We start from the raw sequence: 19,044 nt of genomic DNA on the forward strand, positions 1-19,044 counted from the left end.
TATATTATCCATCATCATTAAAATGTTTCTGATTACATGTTTAAATAAATGTGCATATAATATATTGTAACTGTCCGCAGCTACTGTGAACTAGGTCCCTGGAAGAGAAGCTGGGAATAGATGGTGGGTGCGGCAAAAAGAAAGGAGGCCAGAACAACCCAATTGCTGATTGAGGCCCCACTTTAATTGAGGTCTGACAATTTAAGACTTTTGGGGCCAGTCCCTCTCCCCAAACTCAGGGGTGTGTTCCAGGGAAGTGGTCTGGCTGTTCATTGGGTGGTGGCTCAGGCTGCTGGGCAAGTCACCTGCTTAATTCAAGAATTCATAGACCTGGAGGAACAATGAACTTCACCTTCACTCTGAGCACTCCACCCTAGGTGGAGCAGGATCCTGACTGCATAGGAATCCCTGCTCAAAAAAGGCTGGGAGAGGAAGTGTGCCTTGATCAATGTTGAGTTCCTAACAAGTGGCATGACACCCCTGTATGGCTCTGTACAATATATAATAAATAATATAATACATATATGTAAAATTTATTGTTCTTATGTTTCCTTTTACTTTGCTTCCTGATACAGGGAATATATGTAAAGCTCAAACACCTATAGACTTATAGAGAAGCAAATGATATATCCAATGATTGGTAGACTGATAATAGACAGAATTAGATATAAGATATTTTTCATGACAGGTTCTTACTCTGCAGCCTAGGCTGCCCTCAGACTAGCTCTGAATGGTCTCATACTCATGGTAAACCAAATCCTTGATTACCAAGAAGAACCATAAGACATCATGTTGGACAACATTTCTGTAGTTTTAAAAGTATTTATTGTTGCTTTGCAAATAAAGAAAAGTAAAATGAGAATTTACAGGTATGACGTTTTAGACTGAAGCCTAGATTTAGTTCTGAGTTCTGAATTAGGCACACATTTATAATTTAATAAGTACAATTTAATTTTACTGTAGTGTACTCATTATCTTCTGTTTTGACAATACAGCATGATCAAAACCAACTTAAGGTAGAAAGAGCTTATGGTTCCAGAGAGATAGTCTGTCATAAGTAAGGCATGGCATGGTGGCAGGGGAGTAAGGTAGCTGATTACATATTATCTACATATATGAAGGAAGGAGAGAGAGAGAGACAGAGAGAGAGAGAGAGAGAGAGAGAGAGAGAGAGAGAGACAGACAGACAGACAGACAGACAGACAGATAGAGAAAGAGGCAGAAACAGAAATGGAGAGGGACACAGAGAGAACAGGAAATGATGAGGTTTAAAATCTTCAAAACTATCCCCATAAACATATGTCCTTTGGCAAGGTGCTACCCTCCTAAATATCCCATAACTCAACTAGACAGCACTACCAGCTGGAGATCAAGTCTTCAAACATGCAAGCCTAGATAGAGAAAGACTTTGCTCACTCAAACTTTTACATGAGGCAAAGTGTTCAATGAATGGTAATTAAGACCACATATGACTTTTCAATTCAATGTCTATTGCTATGTCCATAGCAAACTTGTAGCACATTCTTAATATTTGGAACACATCGAACATCTATTTAACTTTGGAATAGAGTTTCAATTAGTGTAGAATAATACTGGCAAAGTGGAGGAACATATGGGCATGGATCCAAACAAATTCAGGATTGCCAAATCCTGAAGAATTAAGATGGGATGAAGACGAAGGGTACTGGCAGGGAATGGAGGAACCAGGATACAGAAGCCAGAATGTGTTGTGATTTATAAAGAAAACATGTTATGACAGAAATCACCCTGAGACTCGAGGCACATGGGCAATGTTGTGAGATGTGAGATGAGCAGGTGACCCTCATGAAGAAATGAGAAGGACCTGTCTATCTACCAAGCTTGCTTCTTACACCTTATCCTCCAGGCCACACTGCAATGCTCATGTCTCACATGGATCCGTCGCTTTTGTGTTAGGTTAGTAAGAAAACAGTTTTCTTACTGTCTCTGCTTTTTAAAAAAAAATGGGTATTTTGTTTATTTACATTTACCAAGCCTTCACAGGACCAAGAGCCTCTCCTTCCATTGATGCCCAACAAGGCCATCCTCTGCTTCATATGCAGTTGGAGCCATGGGTCTCTCCATTTGTACTTCTTGGTTGGTTCTTTAGTACCTGGCAGCTCTGGGAGATCTGGTTGGTTGATATTGTTCTTCCTATGGGGTTGCAAACCCCATCAGCTCCTTCAGTCCTTTTCTAACTCCTCCATTGGGGACACCATTGGGGATCCTTAGCTCAGTCCAATGGTTAGATGCAAGCATCTGTCTCTGTATTTGTCAGGCTCTGGCAGAGTTTTTTCAGGAGGCAGCTATATCAGGCTCCTGTCAGTGTGCACTTCTTGGTAACTATAATAATGTGTGGGTTTGGTGACTATATGTGGGATGGATCCTCAGGTGGAGCAGTCTTTAGATGGCCTTTCCTTCAGTCTCTGCTCCACACTTTGTCTCCATATTTGCTTTGGTGAGTATTTTGTTCCCCTTTTTAAGAAATACCAAAGCACCCACACTTTGGTCTTCCTTCTTTTTGAGCTTAATGAGGTCTGTAAATTATATCTTGGGTATTCCCAACATTTGGGCTAATATCCACTTATCAGTGAGTACATACCATGTGTGTTCTTTTGTGATTGGGCTATCTCACTCAGGATAATATTACCTTGTTCCATCTATTTGCCTAAGAATTTCACGAGTTCATTGTTTTTAATAGCTGAGTATTAATTACTCCATTGTGTAAATGTACTGCATATTCTGTATCCATGTCTCTGTTGAGAGATATCTGGATTCTTTCCAGCTTTTTAAGACTTTTGTGTTTGTTTTCTTGCTTTGTTTACCACCTTTAGATAAGTGCATTTATCCCAAAAAAGCCTTTGTTGCAGGAAGAAAGTGTGTTTTCTGGTAGTGAGGCACAAAGCAACCTATACCCCAGGAACTACACTCTGTGACTTTCATGTGTTTTCTCTAGTACATTAAAGTACCCTTATGGGAAAGAAACTTAAAGATCCTCAAATATAGAAGAGAAGTATCTGAGATTTAGAAAAGTCATTCTGAATGTATATTTGTTTTATAAATAAAGGGAATTTTCTGGAGATGAGAGAAAAAGTGTAAATAATAAATCACAGTATTTTAATCAAGTATGATTCTTAATACACTTAAACAAGTGTGATTTTTAATATTCATGGTCTAGAAAATGACAGTTTGTTTCCAATATCTATTCATTTTAATACATTATAAATAGTTTCTAATATTTCAGTGACACAAATATTACAATGTTACAAAGAAGATAAATGGAATAAATTGAACTTAAAGGATGTTATTTATGCAGGACAAGAAAAACGATTTTAATATTTTTCTCTAAAATGTAAACAGTAGAAATGAGATAAGCCAGTCTTCTATTCTATTCACATATCTAACAGTAAAAAACACTAATGTCTTTGATGTGCAGTTAATCTTCTCAAAATATATACTCAGACAACAAATGTGGATGTGGTATAGAGTTTGACCTTGGATATATCAAGTGGAAAGAATTTTATATGAATACTACCCAAAGATGGATTTGTGTCTTGGCTGCATTTTCTTGAGGTGCATTTGTAACTACCTACAGATAAAATATGTTCCTCTAGGAAGATTATATTCTTCTACTTTTGTTATAGTCTAGCATGAAAATAAACTTATTCATGGAAGGTCTGAAAATTATCAACCATTTAATAGATGTCCTAGCATGCCTGTTATCCTAAATTTGTCAGCAAAAGCCTTGCTCAATCTTTATGTTATAAACATTGAGGCAGAAGGAAAAAAACCTGAAAGCACTCACCAAAACCCTGTTACCAAGCATACACATATAATCTGACAGTTTCAAGCCTTTACAGAAAGTGCAGCAGGAACGTTTCATTATTTTGGACTTTAACGGAGGCATTTGCAAGGGCAGACAGTTGACATCTGCCCTTGTGTCCTCATCTTGCTCCATTATTATAAGTAGTACTTGCTGCAAGGACCATCAGTAAATAAGGGCAAGCTCTCCTAGCTCATAAGTACAAATAGCAATCCAGGAAAATCAGGAGTGAGTACCATTTTCTTCACAGTAATGCCATTAACATTGACAAATACAGTAATACTACTTTGGATTCTTATTTTTGTTGGGTCCAACATGGTTGCATAAAGGGAGATGTGGCACAGTTCCTGCCACTGGACCATTTCCATGCCATTGATCCCCACATTTGTACATGGTTGTTGGTTGTCCTGAAACTTACCTACTATGTCTTCTATTTTATTTTAAGTCTCTTTTTCTGGAAAATATACTCTTCCCATTACTCAGAGCTAATGATTGCATAATAAATGAAATAGATGCAGTTCTCAGGAGTGGAAAATGGAGTAAGCCATGAAGCTACCTATGGATGACAAGGAGCAGACTATCTGTTTGGTCTTTAGAGCCATGGGAAAGTATGTAGACAATATAACCACAAAGGCTATAAAAGCCTACACTGTCCTAGGTAGAAATTGTTCATTGTAAACTTAGCGTAAAACTTGGAATTATAAAGAGATATGTGTACCTTCAAGTTCAATGACTGCTGGGTTAATTAGCCAATGTGAACGTGGAGACATCAAGGTTAGAGAGCTAAAGTGGTCTCAAAAGGAAAAAGTATGAATAGGAAAATAAGGAATCTATAGAAAACAAGCAAATTATAGTAAGTTTATCTCATAGCAGAAAGGCTTGGATACTATCTAGAAACAAATAATATTAGAAGGCAGGTATATAAGGCTGTAAAATTCCTAAGATAGGATACAAAGATCAGAGAATTAAAGATGATATATAAGCATATCAAAGTTTGTACTTCATTCTAATAGTTACTTGAAGGATTGGAGATGACAGTTCCTAGGGAGATATTAGAGAAAACTACCTTCTTTGCATGCATAACTTTTAAAAATTTGTAAGAAATCATTTTAAACCTTATAGTCTGTCACCTTTCTTTTCTTACATCAATATAGTTACTAAAGACTTCTGCATACATAAGAAACCACAAGAAATGAGCCCAGTTACCCATGAAGAATAGGCCGTGTAAAACATATAAGGAAATGTGATTTTGATTTTAGTTTCTTTTTTAAGGAAGCAGTGGTTGTGATTAATTAGCCAGGACTAAAAACTTTATAAGAATTTAAGGATTTCTAAAAATTTCTTTTAAAAGCCTTGATGATGTTGCCTTTGTAAATAAGAGTCTCTTTGGAGATTCCTGGATTATTTAAATATCTGGACATCTTAAAAATGTATTCTGGGTGGAAGGAGAGAAGGCCCACGGCCATACTTGCTGCCTGCAGGGACACAAAAGGATCACTAGGTACTGTATCACCCTGAGCTTTAGATTTCTGGTGGTGCAAACCACCAGGGGTCTGCCTGCACTCAGGAACTGAGCACATAGGCGGTTCATCTGCAAGCCAGTCCATCGCAGGACCTGTGTCCTATGTGAGAATCAACAGAGGGAGTGACCCCCACCACAACTTCTTCCCTCCGTAATAGAGCAGACAGAGAACACCTGGTTGACCTTGACAACCTAAGTATAGCATTGCTTGAGGAAAGACTGAGAAGGGCTCCAAAGGCACAAAAGAGGAAGCCAGCCTATCAGTAATCTGTGCCAGAAGAAATGCAGTCATCCAGTGGTGCAGAGATAATCTTAAAGATCCACAGTAGGTTGAAGCACCAGCCAGTGACAATAAGACCATCTAACTCCTGGGAGAACCAGATGGCTAAAGGCAAACGTAGGAACGTTACTAACAGAAACCAAGTCATTATGGCAGCATCTGAACCCAATTCTCCAACATTAGCAAGTCATGGATACCCCAACACACCAGAAAAACAAGATTTGGATTTAAAATCACTGGTCATGATGCTAGTACAGGAACACATGAAGGACATACTTAAAGAAATTCAGGAGAAAATGGATCAAATGTTAGAAGCCCTTACAAGGGAAACACAAAAATCATTGAAAGAAATTCAGGAGAATACAAAAGCCAATAAGGAAGAAACGCAAAAAATCACTTAAAGAAATATAGGAGAACCTTGATCAACAGGCAGAAGTCATGTAATAGGAAACACAAAAATCTCTTAAAGAATTAGAGGAAAACACAAACAAGCAAATGACAGAACTGAGCAAAAATTTCCAGAATCTAAAAACAGAAGTAGAAACAACTAAGAAAGCACAACTATGGAGATAGAAAACCTTGGGAAGAAATCAGGGACCATAGACGCAAATATCAACAACAGAATACAAGAGATAGAAGAAAGAATCTCAGATGCCGAAGATACCATAGAAACCATGGACTCAACAGTTAAAGAAAATGAAAAATGCAAAAAGGTTGTAACCCAAAATATCCAGGAAATCCAGGACACAATGAAAAAGCCAAATCTAAGGATTATAGGTATTGATGAGAGTGAAGATTTACAACTTAAAGGGCCAGCAAATATCTTCAACAAAATTATGGAAGAAAACTTCCCTAACCTAAAGAGAGAGATGCCGATGAATATACAAGAAGCCTACAAAACTCCAAACAGACTGGACCAGAGCAGAAATACCTCCTGTCACATAATCAAAACACCAAATGTACTAAACAAAGAAAGAATACTTAGGGCAGTAAGAGAAAAAGGGCAAGTAACATATAAAGGAAGACCTATCAGAATTACACCAGATTTCTCACCAGAGACCATGAAAGCTAGAAGATCCTGGGCAGAGCTCATGTAGACTCTAAGAGAACACAAATGCCAGCCGAGACTACTATACCCAGCGGAATTCTCAATTATTGTAGATGGGGAAACCAAGATATTCCATGACAAAACCAAATTTACACAATATCTTTCTACAAACCCAGTCCTACAAAGGATAGTAGGGGGTAAACACCATTACAATGAAGTAAACTATACCCTGGAAAGAGCAGGATATTAAGCTTCTTTCATGAAACCCAAAGAAGATAACCACACAAGTATAAAATTAAAATAAAAAATGATAGGAAGCACTAACCACTACTCCTTGATATCTCTTAACATTAATGGACTCAATTCCCCAATAAAAAGACATAGACTAACAGACTGGTTATGTAAATAGTACCCTACATTTTGCTGCATACAGGAAACACACCTCAGTGTCAAAGACAAAAACTACCTTAGAGTAAAAGCTGGAAGACAATTCTACAAGCAAATGGTTCGAGGAAACAAGGCGGAGTTGCCACTCTAGTTTCAGATAAAATTGACTTTCAACCTAATGTCATCAAAAGAGACATGGAAGTCACTACTTGCTGGTCAAAGGAAAAATCCAACAAGAAGAACTCTCAATACTGAACATCTATGCCCCAAATACAAGGGTGCCCTCATTCATAAAAGAAACTTTACTAAAGCTCAAAGTACACATTGCACCTAACACAATAATTGTGGGTGACTTCAACACTCCACTTTCACCAATGGACCGATCAGGAAAACAGAAACTAAACAGGGAGACAATGAAACTAATTGAAGCTTTGAACCAATTGGAGTTAACAGATATATATAGAACTTTTTATCCCAAAGCAAAAGAATATACATTTTTCTCAGTACCTCATTGTACCTTCTCTAAAATAGATCATATAGTTGATCACAAGACAGACCTCAACAAATATAAGAAGATTGAAATAATCCCATGCCTCCTATCAGATCACTATGGAGTAAAAGTGGTCTTTAGTAACAGTAAAAACAACAGAAAGCCCACATACACATGGAAACTGAACAATATTCTACTCAATGATACCTTGGTCAAGGAAGGAAGAAAGAAAGAAAGAAAGAAAGAAAGAAAGAAAGAAAGAAAGAAAGAAAGAAAGAAAGAAAGAAAGAAAGAAAGAAAGAAAGAAAGAAAGAAAGAAATCAAAGATTTCTTAGAATTTAATGAAAATGAAGGCACAACATACACAAATCTATGGGACACAATGAAAGCAGTACTAAGAGGAAAACTCATAGCTTTGAGTGCCTCCAAAAAGAAATTTGAGAGAGCTTACACTAGAAGATTAATGGAACAATTGAAAACCCTAGAACAAGAAGAAGCTAATTCACCCAGGAGGAGAAGAAGACAGGAAATCATCAAACTCAGGGCTGAAATCAATCAAGTAGAAACCAAGAGAACAATACAAAGAATCAACAAGACCAAAAACTGGTTCTGTGAAAAAATCAACAAGATAGATAAACCCTTAGCCAGACTAACCAAAGGGCACAGAGAAAGTATCCAAATTAACAAAATAAGAAATGAAAATGGAGATATTACAACAGAAACCGAGGAAATTCAAAAAATCATCAGATCCTACTACAAAAACCTGTACTCAACACAACTGGAGAATCTGGAGGAAATGGACATTTTCTTAGACAGATACCAATTACCAAAATTAAACCAGGATCAAATAGAACATCTAAAGAGACCCATAACCCCTAAAGAAATAGAAGGGTTCATAGTTAGGCTTCCAAGCAAAAAAAAGCACAGGACTAGATGCTTTCAGTGCAGAATTCTATCAGACCTTCAAAGAAGACTTAATGCCAATACTATTCAAACTTTTCCACCAATTAGAAACAGAAGGAACACTACCCAACTCCTTCTTCGAAGCCACTATTATGCTGATACCAAAACCACACAAAGATCCAACTAAGAAAGAGAATTTCAGGCCAATTTCCCTTATGAATATCGATGCAAAAATACTAAATAAAATTCTTGCCCACTGAATCCAAGAACACATCAAAATGATCATCCACCATGATCAAGTAGGCTTCATCCCAGGGATGCAGGGATGGTTCAATATAAGGAAATCCATAAATGCTATCCACTACATAAGCAAACTCAAAGAAAAAAAACCACATGATCATTTCATTAGATGCTGAAAAAGCATTTAACAAAATTCAGCATCCTTTCATGCTAAAAGTCTTGGAAAGGACAGGAATTCAAGGCCCGTATCTAAACATAGTAAAAGCAATATACAGCAAACCGGTAGCCAACATCAAACCAAATGGAGAGAAACTTGAAGAAATCCCACTAAAATCAGGGACTAGACAAGGCTGCTCCCTCTCTCCATATCTTTTCAATATAGTTCTTGAAGTCCTAGCTAGAGCAATTAGACAACAGAAGGAAGTCAAAGGGATACAAATTGGAAAGGAAGAAGTCAAATTATCACTATTTGCAGATGATATGATCATATACTTAAGTGACCCTAAAAACTCTACTAGAGAACTCCTACAGCTGATCAACAACTTCAGCAACATGGCTGGCTACAAAATCAATGCAAGCAAATCAGTAGCCTTTATATATTCAAAGGATAAGCAGACTGAGAAAGAAATTAGGGAAATGATCCCCTTCACAATAGCTACAAACAGCATAAAGCATCTTGGGGTGACTCTAACCAAACAAGTGAAAGACCTAGATGACAAGAACTTCAGATCTCTGAAGAAGGAAATCGAAGAAGATCTCAGAAAATGGAAAAATCTTCTATGCTCTTGGATTGGCAGGATTAATATAGTTAAAATGGCCATCTTGCCAAAGGCAATCTACATATTCAATGCTTTTCCCATAAAAACCCCAACCCAGTTCTTCATAGAGCTAGAAAGAGCAATTCTCAAATTCATCTGGAATAACAAAAAACCCAGGATAGCTAAAACTATTCTCAACAGTAAAAGAACTTCAGGGGGATTCAATATCCCAGACTTTAAACTCTACTACAGAGCAATAGTGATTACAAACTGCATGGTATTGGTACAATATCAGGCAAGCGGATCAATGGAATAGGATTGAAGACCCAGAAATGAACCAACACACCTATGGTCACTTGGTCTTCGACAAAGGAGCTGAAAGCTTCCAGTGGAAAGAAGATAGTCTTTTCAACAAATGGTGCTGGTTCAATTGGAGGTCAGCATGCAGAAGAATGTGAATTGACCCATTCTTATCTCCTTGTACCAAGCTCAACTCCAAATGGATCAAGGACCTCCACATAAAACCTGACACACTGAAACTAATCGAAAAGAAACTGGGGAAGACCCTGGAGGACATAGGCACAGGGGAAAAGTTCCTGAATAGAACACCAATAGCTTATGCTCTAAGATCAAGAATTGACAAATGGGACCTCATAAAACTACACAGTTTCTGTAAGGCAAAGGACACCATCAAAAGGACAAAACGTCAACCAACAGACTGGGAAAGGATCTTCACCAACCCTAAATCCGACAGAGGGCTAATATCTAATATATACAAAGAACTCAAGAAAGTAGAACCCAGAGAAACAAATAACCCCATTAAAAAGTGGGGTACAGAGCTAAACAGAGAATTTTCACATTTATAACTTCGGAGTGCTGTGAAACACCTTAAGAAATGTTCAACATCATTAATCATTAGGGAAATGCAAATCAAAACAACCCTGAGATTTCACCTCACACCAGTCAGAATAGCTAAGGTCAAAATCTCAGGAGACAGCAGGTGTTGGCAAGGATGTGGAGAAAGAGGAACACTCCTTCACTGCTGGTGGGATTGCAAGATGGTGCAACCACTTTGGAAATCAGTCTGGCGGTTTCTCAGAAAACTGGGCATGTCACTTCCTGAGGACCCTGTTATACCACTACTAGGCATATATCTAGAGGATTCTTCAGCATGCAATAAGGACACATGCTCAAATATGTTCATAGCAACCCTATTTGTAGTAGCCAGAAGCTGGAAAGAACCTAGGTGTCCTTCAACGGAGGAATGGATACAAAAAATGTGGTATATTTACACAATGGAGTACTATTCAGCCATTAGAAACAATGAAGTCATGAAATTCTTAGACAAATGGATGGAGCTGGAGAACATCATACTAAGTGAGGTAACCCAGTCTCAAAAGATCAATCATGGTATGCACTCACTGATAAGTGGATATTAGCCTAGAAACTTTGAATACCCAGGACATAATCCACAAATTAAATGATGTCCAAAAAGAATGGAGGAGTGGCCCCTGGTTCTGGAAAGACTCAGTGCAAGAATATAGGTGAATTCCAGAACAGGGAAGTGGAAAGGGGTGGATGGAAGAATAGGGGGACGGAAGAGGGCTTATGGGACTTGCGGGGAGTGGGGACCCAGAAAACGGGAAATCATTTGCAATGTAAATAAATAAAATAAAATAAAATAAAATAAATGTATTCTGGACTATTATCACTGTTACATATTTAATTCAGTCTAAGGTGTATTTCTTTCTGCAAACAATACTTTGTCAAACATCAAACATCTTCTATTAGGTGAGAACTGCACTCAGTCTCTACTCACTGTCTTTTGAGTCCATTCTCACATTGGGCCACCATTACCCATAAGGACTTACTGCTCACTTGCAATTTATAGAGCTCCACATCCTCAATATGGGTTCTTCTGAAGCACCTTTCCATATAAAACTGGGATAGTTGGACTACTGCTGAAAGAAGACACAATTCATAGGAAAATTAATTTCACAAAGAAGCATTTTACCTTGTTCCAGGAAGTATACCTGTCATTGTCCCCTTTTATACACCTAGGAACAACAATGGTAGGTTTGTCAGGGAGCCTTTAGAACCAAAACATGCAACCTTCTTTGAATCTTAGTTTTATGGCTGGATCTCCTGTTCTTTAATGGAAACCCTAGGGTAACTATCTTGTAAACTTTAGGGGATTCTCTGTCATCACCTCCTGTCTCACCATAAGGGCCCCAGGATACAGTAGCTCATGAGACTATCAGACCTCATGCGGATTCTAGCATCCAAACTCCCATTCTAACACATGCATGGCAAACACTTTAACTACTGGATCATCTCCCTAGCTATGAATACTTGTCAGCATTTCATGCTGTGTGAGAGATATAATCAGTAATTTCAACATGCTTTGTTCTATAAATAGTTATTCAGCATGTGATTTCAGAAGAAATAAAGAAACTGAAATTGTCTTACACAGAGACAAAGACAGTCATGTTCTGAATGTTGTGTTTTCTACAGATTAATATATTGTAAAATGCACACATTCTTTCCACAGTGATTTTCTTCTTGTCACTTGATCACTAGCTACAAAAGGCAGAGGCAAAATTTGTCATTAAACAACTGTAGGAAACATGACTATCATGTGCCAAGGCTATTTTTGAGACCCTATATGCTTTGAAACCATTTATGAAATGCCTTTAAAGTGAATATTTATTTGTAAGCACTAAATATATGGGGAAATCTACCTATCCTCTTCCTTCGATTTTTAAAATACAAAGAGAAAACCTTATCAAAAGTTACTACTTATGATAAATTGTGCAAACTGCTTATGATGGTGAGCACCATCCGACATAAGAAGTATAACCTTAGTCTGTATTGTTATCCCATAGGGAACTGTGAAAAGGATAGCGTTGTGTTGCCTTTTCTGCTTTTTGTCTCTGGCCTAGCAGTACTGGTAGAATTCTTAGTGAGTATATCCATCTTGTGCAGAAGTGAAAGGGGTGTCTCCAAGTATTGACTTGAATTTCCTTCACTGGGGAGGAATATTCACTCCTAAGAACAGGGAATCTCAGTCTATGTTGACTGTCATTGCAACAAAGCTAAACACAGAAGACCCAAGACCTTTACAAAGCAATTCCAGCTGTGAGTGTGACACAGCTCCAGAGAGATCAGTGCATTACTCTTTGCAAGATCTTCTGAGGAAGATGCTAAAGGCCCTCAGTTCTAGCATTGGTCCCACCTCATGTGCAGTGCAAAGAAGTTCAGCATCAACTTCCATTGTCTCCCATGGAAAGACTACCTTATTAGTTATGTGAACTGAACTATTACTCCATGGGGAGATACGTGGAAAAAACCTGGGCACAAAGAAGCAATTCCAAGGAATTAATGCCGCACATGAAACATTTTTAAATTTATATCCACATATAAAACACTGGTGGACTCAAGTATCACTCTATGTAAAAAGCTTGCCGGCCAAAGTGATTTTATCCTCAGCAAAATGCCTATAAGTTTTATATGTCCTTGGACACTCCTATTTCAGGATCATATGTGAGAGAATCTCTGGTTTCTCTCTTTCAGCTATATTTAGACTGAGAAGTAATTGTAGATATTTAGCGATATGTAATATGTTCATGAAATTTGCCTTATGAAGAGATTAGAGCATTTTCTATTTTATTCTTATAAGGGTATGTCGAAAGCTCTTCATCTAGTTAAACAATAAGTGTCTTTCCCCAATTAGCCAGTATTTCTAGAAGCAAAGAGTGAAGCACTATATAGTTCCATTTAAGTTCTTCTTTTTGTGTTTGAAAATAATATACACTTATGTTCTTTGTGTCACATTCAAATGCACAAAATTTTGTAGTGTTTTACTGAGATATTTCCATATTCAGTTTGAAGCCTCTTCATTACTATGAGCTGCTGGAGGTTGGGAAACCTGGTTCTGTATTACCTGTAACCCTAGAGGGAGGGGCTGTATGAATGATAGATGACATTTGAATGGCATTTGAATGTAACTCAATGGACCAATATGTTTCTGTCAAGCAGTTCCACAGGTGCTATGATATGGATAGCATTGGCAATTTAACTGTCATTTATTTATAAATGGACAATGTGCATTTTGTGCCCTCCAAAAATGGAAGAAAAAAGACTGTCAAAAGAGGTTTTATTAATATTAATGATCATCTTATACAAGATGTAGAAAACTTGACACATGATGAAGTGATCCTAGTCTTCACCAGAAGAACAAGTTCCTGTTTCTCATTTCATGATTTTCTCTTCACTAGCATAAATATTTTTACATCTTGAGGATATCCTAACAATTTTTAAAAAGATCGGCATATTAGGAGACATTTCACATTTTAAGGTTTTTACTTTTCATGTGTCAATACCCTGTGATTACTAAGAAATAAACTTGATTTGAAAGCATGCATGCAAAACCAAAAGTGTTAATTCAAGAACCAAACAAAAAGTTAACTCTTCTTTTGCACTGCAGGAAGCATCTGGCAAAGCTTAACATAGACTACAGAAGTGGATGCGGAAGGTTTTTACAAAATCTGAAGTTTATAAGAGCCAATCCCTGACACTTGTGAAGAAAAAGCATCCATAATGGTAATTCTCCCTAATTTGATAAGTAATAGATTTGCTTGTTCTGAAGGGGAATGATGTGTGTGTGCACCTATGCCTTGAGTACTGCCAGTAGTATCAGAGAAGAGAAAGCCAGCCTTGAACGTTCCCTTCAACGTCTTCATATCCTCAATCCTTGCCAGTCACTGTGTTAGGCAGTATTTCTCAACTTCACTGGTGCTGTGACCCTGGCATAGTGTTCCTCATGTTGTAATGACTCCCAACCATAAAATTGTTTTTGTTGCTACGCCATAACTGTAGATTTGATAATGTTATCAGTTATAATGTCATATTTGTGCTTGCAGAAGGTCTTAAGGCAACTCCTGTGAGTCTGTTCTATGCCCCTCCTCCAGTTGTTCATGACAGAAGGTTGAGAACCAATGTTCTAAAGTGTAAGTGATAGGAATTTAGAGTATGGAAACAAAAGAAAAAAATAGAAAGTGAGCATGTTTGTAACACAGTGAGGAGAACTCATATAATTACAGAAAATAGGCAATACAGGCTCCTGGAAGTAGGTAGAGTCAACATGAAAGCAACCAACATATTTGTGTTTCCTTTGTTAGATTGACTGACTTAAAGTCTGTGAATGTTTGAGATGTGTATTCTGTCTGTGTAGCATGTGTGCGTGCTTCCCACAGACATCAGAAGAGGTCATTTCATCACCTGGACTTGGTGTTCCAGAATTTTGTTAGCCAACGTGTGTGTATAACAAATCAAACTAAGATGCTGGGCTAGAGCAATACAGCAAGCCTTTTCCAGCCCACAGAGTGAATATATTTGATATGCAAATGATTTAAAGTATCATCAGGGGAAACAAGTAGTCAGTCTTAGAATATTTGTTAATCTAGTTTCTTTTTGGAGGTAGTTAGGGCTATGAGTTTTCTTCTTAGCACTGTTTTCATTGTGTCCCATAGATTTGCGTATTTTGTGTCTTCATTTTAATTGTATTCTAAAAAGTCTTTGATTTCTTTCTTTATTTCTACCTTGACCAAGGTATTATTGAGTAGAGTATTGTTCAATTTCCATGTGTATGTGGGCTTTCTGTTGTTTTTGCTGCTATTGAAAACCACTTTTCTCTATTGTGATCTGATAGGAGGCATGGGATTAGATCGATCTTCTTATATTTGTTGAGGTCTGTCTTGTGACCAATTATATGATCAATTTTGGAGAAGGTACCATGAGGTGCTGGGAAAAGGGTTTATTCTTTTGCTTTGGGATGAAATGCCCTATATATATCCATTAAATCCAATTTGTCCAAAGCTTCAATTAGTTTCACTGGGTCCCTGTTTAGTTTCTGTTTTCCTGATCGGTCCATTGAGGAGAGTGGAATGTTGAAGTCACCCACAATTATTGTGTTTGGTGTAACGTGTGCTTTGAGCTTTAGTAAAGTTTCTTTTATGAATGAGGGTGCCCTTGCATTTGGAGCATAGATGTTCAGGATTGAGAGTTCTTCTTGGTGTATTTTTCCTTTGACCAGTAAGAAGTGTCCTCTGTGTCTCTTTTGATGACTTTAGGTTGAAAGTCAATTTTATCTGATATTAGAGTGGCTACTCTGGCTTGTTTTCAGAGACCATTTCCTTGTAAAATTGTCTTCTGGCCTTTTACTCTAAGGTAGTGTTTGTCTTTGACATTGAGGTGTGTTTCCTGTATGCAGCAAAATGTAGGCTCCTGTTTGCATATCCAGTCTGTTAGTCTATGCTTATTTTAGAGTTTATTGGAGAATTGAGTCCATTTGTGTTAAGAGATATTAAGGAATAGTGATTATTACTTCCTGTCATTTTTGATATTATTTTTTATATTTGATTGGTTATCTTCTTTTGGGTTTGATGAAAGAAGGTTACTATCTTGCTTTTTCCAGGGTGTAGTTTCCCTCATTTTATGGGTGTTTTCCCCCTATTATTCTTTGTAGGACTGGGTTTGTTGAAAGATATTGTGTAAATTTGGCTTTGTCATGGAATATCTTGGTTTTTCCACCTATGGTTATTGAGAGTTTTGCTGAGTATAGTAGCTTTGGCTATGTTCATAGCAGCCTTATTTATAATAGCCAGAATCTGGAAAGAACCCTGATGTTCCTCAATGGAGGAATGGATACAGAAAATGTGGTATATTTATACAGTGGAATACTACTCAGCAATTAAAAACAATGATTTCATGAAATTTTTAGGCAAATGGTTGGAACTGGAAAATATCATCCTAAGTGAGATAACCCAATCACAAAAGAATACACATGAAATGCAATCACTGATAAATGGATATTAATTAGCCCAGAAGCTCTGAATTCTCAAGACACAATTAGCATATCAAATGATTCCCAAGAAGGAAGGAAGGAGAGGGCCCTGGTCTTGGAAAGGCTTGAACCAGCATCTTAGGGGAGTACCAGGACAGAGAAATTGGAGGGGGTGATTGGGGAATGGGCAGAAAGAAGAGGGCTTATGGGACGTATGGGGAAGAGGGAACTGGGAAAAGGGAAAGCATTTAGAATGTAAACAAAGAATATAGAAAAAAAGAAAAAAATGATGTCTTTCATAATTATCAGTTAATCTGCCTAGATGGTCCAACTATTGAAAAAGAAGATATAGGTTGAGATTGTTTTCTGCTGATAGTGCATCAAGTAAACAACTCTGGGATCTGACTTGTACTTTGTATAAGGGAAACTTATCATCATGATGAATGTTATCATTTCTATTTCATGTCTCTCTCTCTTTCTCTCTCTCTCTCTCTCTCTCTCTCTCTCTTTATATATATATATATATATATATATATATACACACACACATGTGTGTATAAACTTGTTGAAGAGGAATTTAAGTTGTCTTCTATAATCTCTAGCTAAGGTAGCACATGACTTACTAACTGCCCTTTGTAAGGCTGTTAAAAATGATCAGCATTAAGGACTCCTCTGCAGTTTGAGTCATAACCTCACCTACGCTAAGGACTTTGGGGGCTTGGGTTTGGTAAGAAAATGTAAACGACCTTATGATTATTAGGTCTGTAGAGGGATTCTACCAAACACCAAAGAAAATTGAAAAATCTTTTACCTACAGTTTTGATAATTTATAAAATGTTTTGTCAAATAAAAAGGCATGACTCTCACAGCTCATTTCAGATTAATGAGGCCCTGTCTGTACTGTGACCATACCCCAACCTGGTTGGCTCATGACCCTCAGGTCTGTAATTTGGAGTGTTATATAAATAAATATGGTTTTATAATGTCCATTTGATGGTACTGATACTAATTACTTGTGGAACATTAAGTTTCCACATTGCTATTTGCAGCATATTCTGGATGCTGTAGTTTAAAGTCACAGTGTTCCTGACATCATATTCCAGCATATGCATGTCTGAATTACATTTAACAATTTTGAGAAATGCTGGAGTCACTAGGCTCCTGGGCAGGTGCCTAGAAATAAAAATTGCCTACTGTTCTTGCTAAAAAGGAAAAAGAATATTTGTTAATTTCCTGGACCCCTGGTTTCAGCCTTCACATTTTACCCATTGATGTCCTAAGGACTAATAGGCAGGGTGTACACAATAGGATACTGTGTACATGGGTGCAGAACTTTAATATATGAACTCATAAAGCAGACAGGATATTCTCTTTCAGTTTAAGAACAATGTGTGCTTAATATCTTTGGGGAGTGGGGGAAGGCAAGGTGAATTTAGGGTATCAAATAAAAACTAATAGGAGTCAGCCTTCTCCTCCCACAATTTTATTCTCAGGTATGAAATTCCAGTTGTCAGTAATGCTGGCAAACACTTTTATCTACTTAGTCATCTCACTGGCAATCTGATTTACACTTTGCCTGAAAATACTTTAGTATTAACACACAAACACAAACACACACAAACACACACAAACACACACAAACACACACACACACACACACACACACCGTATTATAAAAAGTGTGTGTGTTATTTAACATTAACATGCTTCCTTCCTGGTACATGGAAGGATCAGACAGAGAGATATGGATTCTCCTGTGTTAGAACACTTGGCCACTCTTTGGAGGTTTACCTTTCAGGTTATGGCCTAGGTAGCACAAGGTTGTCAGTTGTAGACTTCAATGGTTATGACTACTTGTGGTACCAGTTCTATGTTATCTGTTTCTTGGTCTACCAGCATGTAAGAAGCAACAGATTACTGCCACAAACCAGGACACTCTGTTGCCTTCCTTGTAGTAACTGACTGACATTCTCCATCAGATATTTTGTCACAGCAACTACAGAAGCAAATAAAAATAGCCCTCCTTTCTGTTTTAATCCCCATTCAAAAGGTACAAAGCCAGCAGAATGGTCTGTGTGCAGATCTTAAGTGCACCACTTACTCCAGTACATAATGTTAACAACTAGCTCAGCACCTTAATCTGAACCCTCTGAAGTCACCATTTTAAAAGGGGCAGAGTACACATAATTATTCCACCTAATGAAATCATTAGAAACTGTAAATTTACTATTGTCACAAACCAAACTGAAATGTCTGTCTTTTAAGCCTAGCTAAATTTGGTTTTCAAATTAATATTAGCTACAATATGAGAAGAACTTGAGTAAACTTTGTCCTAGAAAGAACTTAGCAAGGAGGTAGAACTCAGGTAATTTTAATATGGAGAAGTTCACTTGAAATTATCTAGTATTTTAGTGAATAATCATTAGAATATTTTATGCTAAGGTTCCTAATATAAACACATTTTCCTGTAAATAGTATTTTTATGAAGATACAAATTATACATAATAATGGAAGAGAATATGGTAACAATGAATTAGTTACAGTTGGCACAAAATGAGGCAACTTCTTTTATATAACAATGATTAGGATATAATCCACAATATTATTAAAGCAGTGATATATGACAAAGACAACTAAGCCAAAGGTAGTTTCCACTCCTCAAAGGAATAAATTATGTGACTGAAATAAAAATAGACATTATTTCCTGATGTTAAACTTGCATAAAACCTAA

The sequence above is a fragment of the Apodemus sylvaticus genome, chromosome 1 (assembly GCF_947179515.1).
Source record: "Apodemus sylvaticus chromosome 1, mApoSyl1.1, whole genome shotgun sequence".
In the NCBI taxonomy this organism is placed as follows: domain Eukaryota; kingdom Metazoa; phylum Chordata; class Mammalia; order Rodentia; family Muridae; genus Apodemus; species Apodemus sylvaticus.